The sequence below is a fragment of the Lissotriton helveticus genome, chromosome 1_1 (genome assembly GCF_964261635.1).
Source record: "Lissotriton helveticus chromosome 1_1, aLisHel1.1, whole genome shotgun sequence".
NCBI lineage: Eukaryota > Metazoa > Chordata > Amphibia > Caudata > Salamandridae > Lissotriton > Lissotriton helveticus.
The window spans coordinates 521,351,832-521,369,952 of NC_136057.1; positions in this window are offsets into that span (position 1 = coordinate 521,351,832).

Sequence of the window (18,121 nt, forward strand, 5' to 3'; positions counted from 1 at the left end):
TGGGGTTACTTCTAGCGAAGAGGGATATTACAGCTCACTGGAAGTCAAGGGGAGGGCCCAGCTTTCTGAGGTGGAAGGCCGAATTAGTAAAATGGGCAGCGACCGAAAGTACGGTTCGACTCCAACTGGCTAGGTGCACCGATAATGAGAAGGCGCTGGAAGCTGCAAGGGCATGGGAGGCCTTGGTTCAGGCCCTGTGAGATCAAGATGCGGAGGTAGAAGCTACACAGCCCTGAAGGAGAAAATGTGTCTGCTATGGGGTACAGGAATAGTAGAAACCCCTGGTGCAGTCATATTAGACGACCAATATGGAAAATTATATACAGGTTAGGGCGGATGATATGGATGTTACTAGTCATGGAGTTGGTGGGAAGGGATTGTTCCAGACTGTATGGAAGCTTTATGATTGAGACACACTGGGGGCAGCGGGTGGGACGGGAGGAGGGTGGGTGTTACGTTGGTTGTTATTTTAGTTAGTTTGGGGGACTATTGCTGAATATTAAGGCTTATTATCCTGTCAGAGATGGAATAGACTCATTGTGAGGTTATCTTTACTATGTGCGAGAGGAACCTATACACATGCTATGAGGATTAAATGTAAACGCACAGCTGCAATGCACGTAACTAAGTAAATATATTAATGTGATTATTAAATGTAGGTGTATGTGTGTTACAAAAAGCAATAACAACACATTTTTTTTTTAATTTATAGATTTCCTCGTCCTTCCCTAAACTCAAATTGTGGAAAAAAAACTTTCACTTCTAAGCAGGATTTTACTGTGAAAAGAGGGCACCTAATACATCCAGTGATAGCCTTTTTAATCATGTCACTGTAGAGATATTTTATTTTCATATTTAGCGTGGCTTGCTTACACTTTATGCATCCAGACCCTCTGGTCATCAAGCCACTACTTATGAGTGGCATAGCAAACGTTATGTTATGTTATGTTATGTTAAAAAATATTTATTGAGCGCACTGCCACCGATTGGTTTCCTGGTGCTAAGATAAACAGAAAGCGACATCTGGGGACGTGTGTAGAGGGGGATTTAGTGAAATGCTTCTCTAAAGAGCCATGTTTTTAAAGCTTTCCTGAATGACATGAGGTCCAAGCAGGACCTGATCTCAAGGGGGAAGGTGTTCCATAGACGAGATGCAAGAACAGCAAATCTGCAACCACCAGAACACTTGCGATTGAAAGCGGGTGTCTGGAGGAGGGCTTGGTGGGCAGAGCGCAAATTACGGGAGGGGGTGTGCCTGATGATGAGATTGTCAATGAATCTGGGGCTTTTACAGTGGAGAGATTTAAAAATCATGCAGCCAGTTTTAAAGGAGCAACGTTGGGCCATAGGGAGCCAGTGCAGGTCCCTGAGCAGAGGAGATGCAGAGTGCCATCTGGGTTGAGCAGTAATAAGTCTGGCCGCGTAGTTTTGGACCATCTGGAGGCACTCCAGTAGATATAAGGGTAGGCCTAGATATATAGAGTTTGCATAATCCAGGTGGGACAGTACCGTAGTGATCACCACCTGGATAATGGCCTCTGGAGTAAAAAAGCGTCGCACCTTTCAAATTTTTCTGAGCTGGAAAAAACACTTGGAGACCACTTGTATTGTATTGTATTGTAAGGGGTGCTTATAGAGCGCACTGACACCATGGGTTTCCTGGCGCTGGATGGACATAGAGGGTACAGAGGGACTAACCAGATTGAGGGAAGAGCCAGGTTTTTAGAGACTTACGGAAAAGAGTCAGAGAGTTAGAGGCTTTAAGAGAAGAGGGAAAAGAGTTCCAAAGCTTGGGGGCCAGGTGTGCAAATCTCCGGCCTCCGGATCTACAAAGCTTGTAAGAAGGGACGGTCAGAAGGTGAAGATGGGAGGATCTCAAATTCCGGGGCGGGCAGTAGGGTCTGATCAGAGATTTCACAAAGGCGGGACAAGGCCCGGTTAGCGATTTGAAAATAAGGCAGCCGATCTTGAAGGCCGACCTTGCGGTAACGGGGAGCCAATGGAGTTTGGCCAGGAGGGGCCTGGCGGATTGCCACTTCGGGATCCCTAGGGCCAGTCTCGCCGCTTGATTTTGCACCACTTGCAGTCTAGCTACCGATGTTTTAGGCAGACCGTGGTAGATTGCGTTAGAAAAATCTAAGCGGGAGACGACGAGAGCCATGATGACCTGCAGGAGGGCATCGGGTGTGAAGAGGGATGCCACTTTCCTGATCCTGCGCAGCTGGTAGATACAGGACGAGACCACCGTCCCCACCTGTGGCCCAAGGGATAAACCGGAGTCAATTGTGACCCCTAGGCTCTTCACCGAGGCCACGGGGGTGGGAGAGGGACCAAGTTCCGCCGGCCAGAATTGTGGCCCCCAGGAGGTGGCGCTACTACCGGGAAGGAGGAGCTCCGTCTTCCCGGGGTTCAATTTTAGCTGGTTGTGGCCCATCTACTGGAGGATGTGGGACATGACTGCCTGAAAATTGGGAATAGCAGAAGGGGAGTTAAGAGAAAAGATGAGTTGCAGGTCGTCTGCGTAATTAAACACGGTAACGTCCCACTGCCTCAAGGAAAAAAGAAGGGGGCGAAGATAAAGATTGAAAAGAAGAGGGGATAGAGAAGAGCCCTGGGGGACCCCGCAGGGCGAGTGCTCCCTGGGAGCCCTGAAGGTACCCAGGCTGAGGGTCTGAGACCTGCCGGTCAAAAAGGATTTGAGCCAGGCCCTGGATGCCAGCCTGCTCTTGACCCACTTGTGTTTTTAAAGAGAGGTCACTGTTCAGGGTCACTCCAAGTGTCTTTGCAGAGGAAGTAGGAGTAGGGGCTTGGCCCATGTCTGATGGCCAGTAGTGAGTGCCCCAATATTTCGCACTGTCACCTGTGAGCACCAGCTCGGTTTTCCCAGGGTTTAATTTTAAGTGGTTTTGGTTCATCCAAGTTTGGATGAATCTCATGGTAGTCTGGAAATGGGAGATGGAGAGGGTGGAATTGTCAACAGTAAAGAACAGTTGCAGGTCATCCCCGTAGTTAAACACAGACACCTGCATTTCTCTTAGGAGCCTTGATTAGAGGGAGAATGTATATGTTAAACAGGTGGGGTGACAATGATGAGCCCTGAGGGACTCCACAGGTGATGGACCGTTTAGGGCCGACCAGGGTGCCAAGGTGGACCGACTGGGAATGATTCTCCAAAAAGGACCTCAGCCAACTAGCAGCTAGGCCCCTGATACCAACCTGGTTGACACGGTCGATCAAAATGTCATGGTCGACCGTGTCAAAAGCGGCCGACAAATCCAGAAGCACCAGGGCCTGAGGAGAATGTCTGTCAGCGCAGTCACGGAGAGAGTCTAGAACCGCAACTACCACTGCCTCAGTTGAATGGGCGGGACGAAAACCTGCCTGGTGGGGATCAAGGCCATTTGAGCCCTCCAAAAAGTTGGACAGGTGTTTCCCAACATGGGCTTCCAAGACTTTTGCCAAGAAAGGGAGCACAGAGATTGGCCGATAGTTTGCCATGCAGGAGAGGTCTGCCCCAGGTTTCTTCAAGAGTGGGATGACTGTTGCTTCCTTAAAGGCAAGCGGTACAAGACCAGCTGTTATAGATTCATTCAACAGAGTATAGGCCGGGGTCGGGACGGAGGACAGGCACTCTTTAAGGATGTAAGGAGGACATTTGTCGGAGGGTGCCCCTGACTTGACTCTTGCTAGTAACTCTATGAATTGCTCTGAGGTCATAGTAGGAAAGCTGTTTAATGTGACCTTGTTGGTGGTGGTATAGGAAGCAGAGGGGGCATCACCAGGGGAACTAGGAATGCTCATCTTGATGTCCACGATTTTATCAATAAAGTAAGTGTTGAGGGCATCACAGAAGGTCTGAGTTGGAATCACCCTAGGGCGGACGCTGTCTAGATCAGTCAGCTCATTTAAAATTGAGAAGACATCCTTGGGTCTGGTTGCTGAATTAAGAATACGCGAGGAAAAATAAGCAGATTTAGTGGCAAAAATGGCCTTCATGTACATCTTCCTAGCCTTGGTATACTCAGATTTTAAGTCGTGGGAATAGCAGTGGCGCCACTTTCGCTCAAGTTGGCACAGGGATAGTTTCTTAGCTTTTAAATCTTGGGAGAACCAGCGTTGAGCGTCAGCTCGCCGGGCCAGTTTAATATCTTTATAGGGTGCGTGGATATCGCTAGCGTTTTGAAGCCAGCCGGCCAGGTTGGATTCGGCGGAATTAATATCAGAGTGGGGGAGTGGGACCGTATTGTTTAGTGTTTTTTAAAAATTCTGGTTTATCAACTGTCTTCCATTTCCTTGCTCTGCAGCAAGTCAGAGCAGTAGGTAACTTCGCGGTAGACCTGGTAAGTTTAAATTTAAGAAGAAAATGGTCTGACCAAAGGCAAGGAATAGTGACTGGGGTAGAGGTTAGTGGGAAATTGGACCAAATGTGGTCCAAGATATGACCTTTACAGTGGGTAGGCGAGAGGACTTGTTGGGAAAGATTCAGGTTTGTAAGGAGCTCAGTGAGCTCGCAGGATTGGGCGCTTCCGCAGGGTCATTGAACCAGTAATTAGAATCACCTGCCAAGAGGATCTTAGAGTGTTCCATGGCTAGGTTGGCGATTTGCTCACTGAGCATAAAGGGGAAGGATGGCATAGAGGAGGCCTATACAGGAGAATACACAGCATGGTAGTGTTAGGGGTTTCAAACTTTAAGACTAGGTTATCAGTGTCTGGCAATTTCATACAGGTGAGAGTAGTTGCTTTTAAGGAGGAGTGGATTATTGCCGCCACCCCCCCACCAGACCTGCCATCGGCACGATCTACGTGGATGATGTAGTAGTTTGGGGGAAGAGCAGCTATTATATCAGGCGCAGAGTCTTGAGTCAGCCAGGTCTCTGTTAGTAGAAGGACGTCAGGGTGCTCCGTAGTCAAGAATAGAAAGATGTCCTGCTGGTGTTTAACAAGAGAGCGGGTATTTAAGTAGAAGAGAGGCAGGGAGCGAGGTTGGGGAGTGGGCTTCGCCTGACTGAAGTGGTCAGTGCAAGGTGTAAAAGGCATTTCTCCAAAGCATGGGCAGCCCGCCAGGACCCCTAAGTAACCATGGCCATTGTTATGGGATAAAAGGTCAGAGCGAGAATAAGGGCACAACCGGGCAGCATGCCTCTCCCCGGGACCCGGTAAAAAGAAGTCTTTTCCACATGTCTAAAAAACTGTTTAGTTTTGCATGTATCTGCTGCAAGTTTTGGCTGGATCTCTTCAGGCCAGTAATAATAGTCCTAAAGTCATGCATCACATGTCGGTGGTGTAAGGGAACACTGAAGCCCATATATGAAATATGGCCTTTCATCAGAACTGCCTCATGATTCCTTAAACTGTCACCTGAGTAAAGAGCTAAGAGGGTCAATTAGAATTAACTGCTAAAAGTATGTGTTAAAGGAAAAATTGCATACATTTGGGTGTGGTTGGTAGACCTCCAGTGCTTAGAGGGAAATACCCCAGTACATCCAGTCATAAAAAATGGGTTTGTTGCTCAAATATGAAGTTACCTTGAAAAACAAAAGAGAAGCAGTATTTGGCAAAACAGGGAAAATTGATTTAATTAAACACTTCAGCCGGGACCACAGTTACAGAAGTGGTTCTGAGCACAATCAATCAGAACAGGGTTTTATAAATTTGTTTGGGCATCATCAATCAATCAATCAATCATGACATTTGTATAGCGCGCTACCCACCCGGAAGGGTCTCAAGGCGCTGGAGGGGGGAGGGGGTGGGGGTGTCCGCTACTGCTCGAAGAGCCAGGTCTTGAGATGCTTCCTGAAGGCCCGAGGTGGATGGGGAGGGAGTTCCATGTCTTGGCTGCCAGGTAGGAGAAGGATCTTCCTCCGGCGGTGGCTCTGCGGATGTGTGGAATGGCGGCGAGGGCGTGGCTGGTCGACCGTAGCGGGCGGGCGTGTAGAAGGTCAGGCGGTTGTTGAGGTACTTGGGGCCCAGGTCGTGGAGAGCCTTGTGTGCGTGGGTGAGGAGTCTGAACGTGAACCTCTTGCTGACGGGGAGCCAGTGTAGGTCTCTCAGGTGGTCGGAGATGTGGCTGTGTCGGGGAATGTCCAGGACGAGTCATGCGGAGGCGTTCTCGATGCGTTGGGGTCTTTTCTGAAGTTTGGCTGTGGTTCCGGCGTAGACGGTGTTTCCGTAGTCCAGTCGGCTGGTGACGAGTGCCTGAGTGACTGTCTTCCTGGTTTCGGTGGAGATCCATCGGAAGATCTTTCGGAGCATGCGCAGGGTGTTAAAGCACGATGATGAGACGGCGCTGACTTGTCTGGTCATCGAGAGGGAGGAGTCCAGGATGAAGCCCAGGTTACGAGCGTGGTCCATTGGCTTGGGAGTGGTGCCCAGGGCAGGGGGCCACCAGGAGTCATCCCAGACAGAGGGCGATGACCCCAGGATGAGGACTTCCGTTTTGTCTGAGTTCGGTTTGAGGCGGCTGTTCTTCATCCACTCGGCAACGGTTTTCATTCCTTCGTGTAGGCTGGTTCTGGCAGTGGCAGGGTCGTTGGTGAGGGAGAGGATCAGCTGGGTGTCATCGGCATAGGAGATGATGTTGAGGTTGTGTTGGCGTGCGATGGCTGCGAGGGGGCTCATGTAGACGTTGAAGAGGGTGGGGCTGAGCGATGATCCCTGTGGTACGCCGCAGATGACTTCGGTGGCCTCGGATCTGAACGGGGGGAGGCGGACTCTCTGGGTTCTTCCGGCGAGGAACAAGATGATCCACTCCAGTGCCTTCTCTTGGATTCCGGTGTTGCTGAGGCACTGCACTAGGGTGCGGTGGCAGACAGTGTTGAACGCTGCGGAGAGGTCCAGGAGGATGAGGGCCGCTGTTTCCCCGTTGTCAAACAGGGATCTGATGTCGTCCGTGGCTGCGATGAGGGCCGTCTCGGTGCTATGGTTGGCTCGGAAGCCAGACTGCGAGTGGTCGAGGGATTCGTTTGTCTCAAGGAAGGCGGCGAGCTGTGTGTTGACGGTCTTCTCGAGGACTTTGGCAGGAAAAGGGAGGAGGGAGATGGGGCGGAAATTCTTGAGGTCGGTGGGGTCCGCTGTTGGTTTCTTCAGGAGGGCGCTGAGCTCGGCGTGCTTCCAGCTTTCCGGGAAGGTGGCGGTGTTGAAGGAGGCGTTGATGATGTCCCGGAGTTGGGGTGCGATGATGGAGTCTGCCTTGTTGAAGACGTGGTGGGGGCAGGGGTCGGTAGGGGATCCGGAGTGGATGGTGTTCATCATGCGGGTGGTGTCTTCGGTGCTGACCGGGGTTCAGGCGCAGAGGGTGGTGGTGGGGGGCGTTGGTTCGGTGGTTGGGTGCGTGGTTGGTGCACCGAAGCTGTTGTGTATTTCGGCGATCTTGCGGTGGAAGAACGAGGCGAGTGAGTCGCAGAGGTCTTGTGAGGGAGTGATGTCATTGTTTCCGGCGCTGGGGTTGGAGAGCTCTTTGACCATGCTGAAGAGTTCCTTGCTGTTGTGGGCGTTGTTGTCCAGTCGTTCTTTGAATGCTGTCTTCTTGGTGGTGCGGATCAGCTGGTGGTATTTGCGGGTGGCGTGCTTGAGGGCAGTCATGTTGTCTGTGGTCTGGTCGATGCGCCAGGTTTTCTTGAGGGTGCGGCAGTTCTTCTTGGAGTTCTTGAGTTCGTCGGCGAACCAAGAGGCTTTCTTGCTGCTGTGTCTGCTGGGAGGGGTCTTCAGTGGTGTGAGGTCGTCTGAGTAGTTGGTGATCCACTGTGTGAGGTTGTTGGCTGCTTAGTTGGGGTCCCTTGTGCTGGCGGGGGGGTTCTGGCTGAGGGAGGTGGTGAGCTGGTCGGCGGTGATCTTGTTCCAGTTCCTGCGAGGAACCTGTTGTGGGTGGTGGTGGGTCGAGGATCTCCTGAAGCTGAAGTGGACGCAGCTGTGGTCAGTCCAGTGAAGTCCGGTGGAGTGGCTGAAGGAGATGTACTTGCTGGAGGAAAAGACTGGGTCAAGCGTGTGGCCGGCGTAGTGGGTGGGGGTGTTCACCAGTTGCTTGAGACCGAGGTTGGCGAGGTTGTCCAGCAGGGTGGTGGTGTGGCAGTCTATCAAAAACTACTTCAACCAATCATTTTTTGGTAAAAGAACAAAGTAATTGCCTGTCGAGTCATAAATAAGGCTCCTGTTAACAAATACAGGTGGACCTTGACCTTGCATGGATACAATGAGGGCCAGTGCGTAACATGTCCAGATGTCTAGCATGAGGGGAGCAAGATCGCTGGGTGTACGGCACCTGCTGTGTCCCGATTAATTGTGTGTTCCTAACTTCATGTGGCAACTGACTTTATGGTGTTATGGGAATGCACATAACCCTCTGCCATATGTGCTTCTTTGAGGCCAATCTCCCTGTGGTGTTGCTGCACTTATCTGGAGGATGAACATGTGTTTGTCTGCTTGTCTGCTGACCGTGTGCCCCCCCGTCCGTGATCTATCAATTAGTAGCCTCAGGCCTAGGTTGCAGAGCCGGCCTGACCATATATTATCGGAGTCAAGGTTGAAGGAGAGTGCAAGATGGGTGAATTTGATAATTGTGATGCGATATTGTTCCTATGTGCGATTGTATCATTATAAACAAAGGCATCGATTCTATCAATATTAACATTCGCTCCTCTATTTGAATTTCCAACTACATTATCTAACTCATACTCCATGACAGTCACTTTATTGAGGAATTACTGTTCTTCAGTTTTAACTAGTACTATTTTCCTAGTTACTTTCACTCTACCCTATTTGAGGGCAGCATTATTATAGTAGAATACCCCCAATTGCGGGAAACCACAACAAAACAATAGGAAAATGAAAATGGGCAACAATGAAGTGCAGATGCCAGTCAGCCACCAGGGGTGCCAGGAGAACCAGTCCATATGTAACTCCTGCTCAGGGGCACGTCCCTCCTCACACATGCCTCTTTGTAAATGGTGCAATGATTGGGTGGCTAGAGTCAGAGTCTCATTATCCAGGTCATTGCCTGGGATTACATGCAGTAGGTGGCACCAATCTTGGCACACACCCCTCACTCCATTGCAGTCATTTAGTCCAACACATATCAATGTTGCATCAGCATGAGGCGTATGGCTCCTAGTTCTTCCTTAATCACATTAAGGCTGTGCTCAGTGCTGTTCATCATCTTAAGCATCTCTCATCTAGTTATTTGTAACATGCGGTCATGCGCTTTTTTCTGTACGGGGAAGAAGGGTATGGACCCACCTGCGTTTACTTGTGTGCTAGGAAACAGTATGAATTCTTCCAGAATGTCCTTATACTAAGCACTTGGTACAACTCTAATAGATCTTTCCCAGGAATTACCAGGGTTGGGGTGTGTATGGTGACAAGGTAGCATAGGCTACGCCGTCCAGTGACCAGCAGAGTATAGGCAAACTCATCCCATTACCAGTACATATCTATCAGCTTGGAGGTGTCCCACTGCATGTCTGGAATGTACAGTATTATGCCACAGTTTCCATTTGTTCCCAGTGGAATGGTTTCTTTACCTCTGAAACACAAGGAATACAGTGTAAGTTTCCATACAATTAGGGGTTGCCTCTTCCCTACAAACCACTACTATCTATTCACCTCAGTAGCCCAGATTTCCTGACATGGGGTATCCATGCTGCCAATCAACTCTCCCCTATGAGAATCATTTCCCTCTAATATCATCGAGGTGGATGGCCCTACACTGAAACTCTATGCCTGGGGTCCTTTTGTTATTAAAGAAGACGGCCCCAGACATGCTAAGGGCCAGCCTGGGACCAAGGATGAAAGCGGGAGTTGACGTATTCCTTCATTGGTGTGGTGGTTTAGCTACCTCCAAGAATTTCTTATCTGGAAAGTCTAGGGGTCAAACAGTATCCTCACCTATGGTACCCCTCCTAAGCATCCTATTTAGTCAGATTGAATGTTGCTAGGCACGGTAAAAAGGTACAAGGTTGTGGGATTGGTCTTGTATCGGGTCAGAGTTTGCTACTACGTTAAGGGGTTCTAATCTGTTGGGTTGTATTTTGCCCCTAATCCTACATAGGTATAGGTGGAGAAGGCATTTTACTTTTTTGGGGGCTACCTCTTGGGGCAAGTACAGCCTGTCTGCACCTACTGCATGTGGTCACAGTGAGCAGACATAAAATGACCTGGTTCATGTCTTGGAGCCCACTGCAGGCATGTGCTGATACCAAGTTTTGTGTAAGAGCGCACTCTGTAGTGTGTGTGGAATGCTAATGATGGGTTTGGTGTAATTATAAGCAATGTGGGAAAAGTCCCTATGCAAGCACGATGATAGCTTAAGGGTGGACAAACCCAGGGCCCTCCATGTAATGTACCATTGCAGGCATGTAATAACTCAGTGTGAAATCACAGCACATTTACAACACAGCACTGTTACTTCCAAGCATTGTACCATTACAGGCAAAAATACATTTAGCACACATTCAATCTGTGTGCACTGTTCACCACTGTAGCAATACTGTATTGTACCAATGTGTGCTATTTTAAAACACACACTACCAGCACACATGCTCACCATGTACGGGCTGCAAAGCACTTGACCATTCATGTATTGTACATCACACAAGCATACCTACACTCAGCATTTGCTTCCCTTGCAGAGTCACTGCACAGCAATCACTACATCGCTAATGTACTGTATCTCAACAGGCATACATACACTTAGCACATACACTAACGATACAGATACTGTGCAGTACTTGTCTATCCCTGTGCTCTACATTTCACAGACACATATACAACCAGCGCAGAGTCACAACTTCTGCGCTGCTCAACGCTTCCACATCTACCTCATGCAAGTCAAGCTTGAGTTAAGAATACAGTGGTACAAAAGGGGGTGGTGATGGACAGAGCATCTGAACCAATCAAACACTCACACCCAGTCAACAGATCTGGGTTTAATTCATCACCGTGCTTTAGCCCACTCTGCCAACCCAGATCAGACATGGCCGTATGCAAATCAGTCTGAGCCTGTACCTCATGGGAACAGTCCAGCCCGAACTGCCAAGCCATGCCTTCCATGGACCGGAAACAAGCTTCCGAGGACTGTTTTTTGGCATTTCAGCCATCTTCAGCCCGGCTTGCTTGAATCCAGTGGCAAAGTGAGCAAGGGACTCACGTCTGAGCATACCCTGCCAACTTATGGCGAACAAAGTAGTACAAAATGGGGTGGTGATGGACGGAGCATCTGAACCAATCAAACACTCACACCCAGTCAACAGATCTGGGTTTAATCCATCACCGTTCTTTAGCCCACTCTGCCACCCCAGTTCAGACATGGCCATATGCAAATCAGTCTGACCCTGTGCCTCATGGGAACAGTCCAGCCTGAACTGCCAAACCATGCCTTCTCTGGACCGGAAACAAGCTTCCGAGGACCGGTTTGTGGCATTTCAGCCATCTTCAGCCCGGCTTGCTTGAATCCAGTGGCAAAGTGAGCAAGGAACTCACGTCTGAGCATACCCTGCCAACTTATGGCGAACAAAGTGGTACAAAAGGGGGTGGTGATGGACGGAGCATCTGAACCAATCAAATACTCACACCCAGTCAACAGATCTGGGTTTAATCCATCACCGTTCTTTAGCCCACTCTGCCACCCCAGTTCAGACATGGCCATATGCAAATCTGTCTGACCCTGTTCCTCATGGGAACAGTCCAGCCTGAACTGCCAAGCCATGCCTTCCCTGGACCGGAAACAAGCTTCCGAGGACCGGTTTCTGGCATTTCAGCCATCTTCATCCCGGCTTGCTTGAATCCAGTGGTAAAGTGAGCAAGGAACTCATGTCTGAGCATACCCTGCCAACTTATGGCGAACAAAGTGGTACAAAAGGGGGTGGTGATGGACGGAGCATCTGAACCAATCAATCACTCACACCCAGTCAACAGATCTGGGTTTAATCCATCACCGTTCTTTAGCCCACTCTGCCACCCCAGTTCAGAAATGGCCATATGCATATCAGTCTGACCCTGTGCCTCATGGGAACAGTTCAGTCCGAACTGCCAAGCCATGCCTTCCCTGGACCGGAAACAAGCTTCCGAGGACCGGTTTCTGGCAGTTCAGCCGTCTTCAGCCTGGCTTGCTTGAATCCAGTGGCAAAGTGAGCAAGGGACTCACGTCTGAGAATACCCTGCCAACTTATGGCGTACAACGTGGTACAAAAGGGGGTGGTGATGGACGGAGCATCTGAACCAATCAAACACTCACACCCAGTCAACAGATCTGGGTTTAATCCATCACTGTTCTTTAGCCCACTCTGCCACCCCAGTTCAGACATGGCCAAATGCAAATCAGTCTGACCCTGTGCCTCATGGGAACAGTCCAGCCCGAACTGCCAATCCATGCCTTCCCTGGACTGGAAACAAGGTTCCGTGGACCGGTTTCTGGCATTTCAGCCGTCTTCAGCCTGGCTTGCTTGAATCCAGTGGCAAAGTGAGCAATGGACGCACGTCTGAGCATACCCTGCCAACTTATGGCGAACAAAGTGGTACCAAAAGGGGTGGTGATGGACGGAGCATCTGAACCAATCAAACACTCACACCCAGTCAACAGATCTGGGTTTAATCCATCACCGTTCTTTAGCCCACTCTGCCACCCCATTTCAGACATGGCCATATACAAATCAGTCTGACCCTGTGCCTCATGGGAACAGTCCATCCCGAACTGGCAAACCATGCCTTCTCTGGACCGGAAACAAGCCTCAGAGGACCGGTTTCTGGCATTTCAGCCGTCTTCAGCCCGGCTTGCTTGAATCCAGTGGCAAAGTGAGCAAGGGACTCACGTCTGAGCATACCCTGCCAACTTATGGCGAACAAAGTGGTACAAAAGGGGGTGGTGATGGACGGAGCATCTGAACTAATCAAACACTCACACCCAGTCAACAGATCTGGGTTTAATCCATCACCGTTCTATAGCCCACTCTGCCACCCCAGTTCAGACATGGCCATATGCAAATCAGTCTGACCATGTGCCTCATGGGAACAGACCAGCCCGAACTGCCAAGCCATGCCTTCCCTTGACCGGAAACAAGCTTCCGAGGACCGGTTTCTGGCATTTCAGCCGTCTTCAGCCCGGCTTGCTTGAATCCAGCGGCAAAGTGATCAAGGGACTCACGTCTGAGCATACCCTGCCAAGTTATGGCGAACAAAGTGGTACAAAAGGGGGTGGTGATGGACGGAGCATCTGAACCAATCAAACACTCACACCCAGACAACAGATCTGGGTTTAATCCATCACCGTTCTTTAGCCCACTCTGCCACCTCAGTTCAGACATGGCCATATGCAAATCAGTCTGACCCTGTGCCTCATGGGAACAGTCCAGCCCGAACTGCCAAGCCATGCCTTCCCTGGACCGGAAACAAGCTTCCGAGGACCGGTTTCTGGCATTTCAGCCGTCTTCGGCCCTGCTTGCTTGAATCCAGTGGCAAAGTGAGCAAGGGACTCACGTCTGAGCATACCCTGCCAACTTATGGCGAACAAGGCGGTACAAAAGGGGGTGGTGATGGACGGAGCATCTGAACCAATAAACCACTCACACCCAGTCAACAGATCTGGGTTGTGTATTTTTTTCTAATTAAAAATGTAGGAATTGCTACAATATGTGGATGAAATATACATTCAAGTAAATAGGAATGTGAAGTAATTTAGGTGTCTGTGACATCCAATTAACTGTCTACTTTAGGATAGTTACACTAATATAGCCCACTATTTTACAAAATCATGTAGCTATATTTATTAATACAATTTGCATTTCCAAGTGTTTGTATTAGAATAGAGTCTTTTCTCTGTATTCACTGCTTCAACATGCATACAAATTGTTTAAATAATGTAATGTGCTTACTGCAGAATTATTCATTCTATATGGTTCAACCTACATAAAGAAGGATGGTGGACAATGCAAATAAGTGAAGTAAGAAACAATTCCTAGGCAATCTTAAATAATTATCAACACAAACAAGTACGGGAGAGTATATTAATGAAACCAAGAATAATGATTTTATAAAAAAGCATTCATTTTAATAATATTATAAAAACAATTCAATAAAAAATTGTGTAACAACACAATACATAGTGTAAATCAAACAGAGATGTAACATTTCATTTGGTCAAGAATCAAGAAGAAAAATACATATATAATAAGCTAGTGGCAATAATATATAATATCTATCGACGCGCGTTTCGGCGTACTCGACGCCTTCTTCAGGAATAGCCACAAATTGCCCGAAAAGAATGACAAACAAAGAAAAAATGACACGTCCATACTTTTTATCCTTTTTACGTTATCTAAACTATGTATAACAAACAATAATATTTCATATTGACTCCACAGTCCTTCATTATACAGTAAAAACATAATATAAAAAGCATGCTTGAATTCAACGTTTCAATGCTCTCCCTAGATAGACAATCATGATTACAAGACATATAAATCAATTTAAATATTTGAGTGCTCCTATACATCTAAAGGCCATATTGTGATATATGGGAAGGAGAGACTAGGGAAGTAAGTAGAAACAGATTTCATCTATCTACGATGTTTCTATGGATGAACGGACTTACTTCACTATCTTCAGATGTCAACACCATTCAAAGTCGCTAAAACGGTGATTGAAATCCTATTAGATGCAACTATTAATATCTGAAACAAAAATAGTGTATTGAGGATCATAGAAGATAAATTATCTCTTAATTAAATCCATGATGCTGGTAGGATAGTTAACTTACATATTATGATAATTCGTAAAGAAAAACGAATGAAGCTCTCATGATTGATGACCGTCTTTCTTCTAAATTCGATTCAAACCTCAAAGTTTCTATGGTGGAAATCGAATATTAAGGAACATGAAAAAATATTCATGTTTCTGTCCTGAGATCAAACTTATCTTTAATATAGATTTCTAATATAAATTAAAATGAGTAAGACTTACATAGTCTTTCCTTTATTGTATGAACCCTCAATGATATTCAAGGTATAGGAACAGAGTATTGGTTAAGGAAATCTTCACTCTTCCAATTTTTATCCAAATGTAAAAAGCCTGTGGTAGAAATCATATAGTTAGATATATAGGGAATAATATGTCTATGGACAGATTTTACTATGTAAACAAATAAGATAATGTTTAATAAAACATTATCTCACATTTATCATCAAAGGTTTCAAAAAGGACGTCTGTAGTAAAAAGACTAGTCTATAGTAAAAAGACCTTCCTTCTTTGCACTATATTTTAAGCCACGGCAATTGACATTCTATTAATACATGTATTATATATGTTTTTGTCAATTATATGTTCTTATAATCTATATTAAACATTATAAGGCTAAAAAAGGGGGCCAGCATGGTAAGGTTACCTACTTGTTTTTTTTTTAAAAAGAGGACCTACACAGAGCATGTATCTCCCCGTTATCCAAATGCATCCAGATATGACGCTTTTGTGAGGATATATAATCTAAAGGGAAAATATAGACAAAACGTGATCGATTAAAAATAATGTCTTATATTCAAACAAGCATAGCCACTGTAAAACTACCATCATTAGTTCAGTTACCTGTAAAATAATTAAAATATGGACGAGGCTGTGTTTCGAGATTTTCAGCCTTCCGATATTTTAAAAGATGACAGCAAGCTATTTGGAAACACGAAAAACGTTTTTATCTCTAAATAGAGAATATTAAAAATAACTAGATGAATGTCAACGAGTATTACCTATTTTTTGATTCAATTACCTTGATAGCTGTTCTATACGTATCGATACCGTGGCAGGCAATAGCCTCCGGCGTCTGACGTCACCCAGGAAGAGGAAGAATGTCCAACCTTCTGACGGAAATGTGATCTCTCACGTGATCTCTCTACGAACAAAGATTGAACTATCAGGTGATCATATGCCGGTAGTAATAGCAAAAAGCTAAATATTAAGGCTGAATTATCTTTACATTTTAAAATATATTTACAGATTAATGGCTAAAACGCATGTGTCATAAGAAACCGGGGGCAAGTAAAAATATACTGCATTGATGGCGTAACAGCGGAAAACTAAATGTTAAAGTTGAAATATCCCTAAAATTTTAATATCTAACAGATTAGTGGCTAGATTCCCGTATCCTGAGCAACCGGGGGTAGGCATAAATATACCGCAATAACGGCATGACACTGGATCATGTCTGTTGTTAATAGACATGCGAGATAGAAATAGGACTGACGAGTCTGATAGTAACTCCTTCTGTTTCTAACTTCAAGACTTAACGCTAGTTCGTGTCTGTTGTTACTAAACATGCAAGGTCGAAATACGATTAGGGAATCCGGTCGTAATTAATTATTTACCTAAATAAAAAGTATATACATGGAGCAGATACCTAATTGGGTTTTCATTTAATTAAGGAGATATAAAGAAATGTATATATATCCAAAGTTGCATCTATTCTTAGGCTGGATGGACTCTAAAGTAAAAATGGAAAAAGGACAACAATGGTCCAATGTCCATTAATTCTACTTCTATATATATAGGAATAGGAGAGTCTAATAAGACTCCATCCCTACTCATATATATTGTTCTATCTTTCCAAGCTGATTTTATTGCTCTAATTATCTATCTATATACCAGTGAATGGGTATATTAAGGCTCCATCCAATTCATATGTTATATTCCCTCAGTAGCTATTCCTATTAATATTCATGTATTTAGAGTGCGAGATATCATGTAATAGCATTCTCCCATGGAATTTCGCAATTTAATCCATTTCTGAACGTGTCCAATGAGAAGATCCAAAAAACCTCCAGTTTTTTCTTATTTTCAAACCCCCTTTATTGTCAGGGGTCTTGAATTTCTCTAGGATTCTCCATTGAAAATCCTCTGGGTTGTGGACATTATCTATAAAATGTTTAACCATGGGTGACAGAATTTTCTTTGTTCTAATACCTGAACGATGCTCAGTTAGTATTGTCTGAATAGGTCTTGAAGTTTCACCAACATATCCTAATGCACATGGGCATAGAATAAAATAGATGACGTTCTGTGTCTTACAGTTCCACATTTGTGTGGCTCTGGTGGTGTAGCCATTGTGAGAAAACATTTCTCCTTCTATGATCATATCGTATGATCTGCAAGAGGAGCATTTCATAGTTCCTCTAATTGGAAGGTTACCATCAATTGATTTTTGCACAAAGACACCATTGCTTGATTTTTTCTCAAAGCGAGAGTGAACAATAAGATCTTTAATATTTCTGTTACGCCGATGGGCAAATAGAGGTTTTGGTAACTTCTGTCCTTGTGTTGGATTACTGTTCAGAATGTGCCAATTTGCATTAATAATTTGTTTGATTTTGGCGTCTAGGGTGGAGTGTCTAGTGACACATACGAGTTGTGTTTTTTCTTTCACAACTTTCGTTTTTAAAAGATGGTCCCTATCAAAAAAATCTCGCTCTTTTATAGGAGTCCCTCACCAGCCGATGGGGATATCCTCTCTCTATAAATTTTCTTCTCATTAGGGCTGCTTGTCTATCAAAGTCTGCTAAGTCTGAACAATTTCTTCTAACTCTCAAAAATTGAGAGAAAGGGATACTCTGCTTTGATTTTGAGGATGAAAACTCTGAAAATGTAGTAAAGTATTCTTCGCTGTAGGTTTTGTATATATATCTACTTTTAGTCTTCCTTTATCATGTAGGATGAGAATATCCAAGAATGCAAATAATCCACCTGCGAAGAGATGGTCATTCCTCCAGGGAAAGGAGATGTCAATGTGATGAAACCCAAATTTGTTTGGCGTTTGGTAGATACGCCTTATGAAATCTGATTTGGTATTTTAGTGCCAATTTGTTTGTAGATGGTGTTTGAGATCGAAGTATATTTATAGAAACTTTGATCATGTTTAATTGCTGTACGACAGTAACTCTGTAATAATTCTGTAAGTCAATCTATTTATGGATCCAGTGAGACACTAAACACTAAAAAGCTTATTCCAGGCTCTAAGTCTGATTTCTCTAATGCGAGCCGGACCTCAGTGAGTCTCTTTTTTTGTGAGTGTGTTGCATAAGTCTTCCATCATACAGGAAATGCATGCCATATACGTTTTTTTTCCAAACCATTAACTGCCACCATCTAAAACT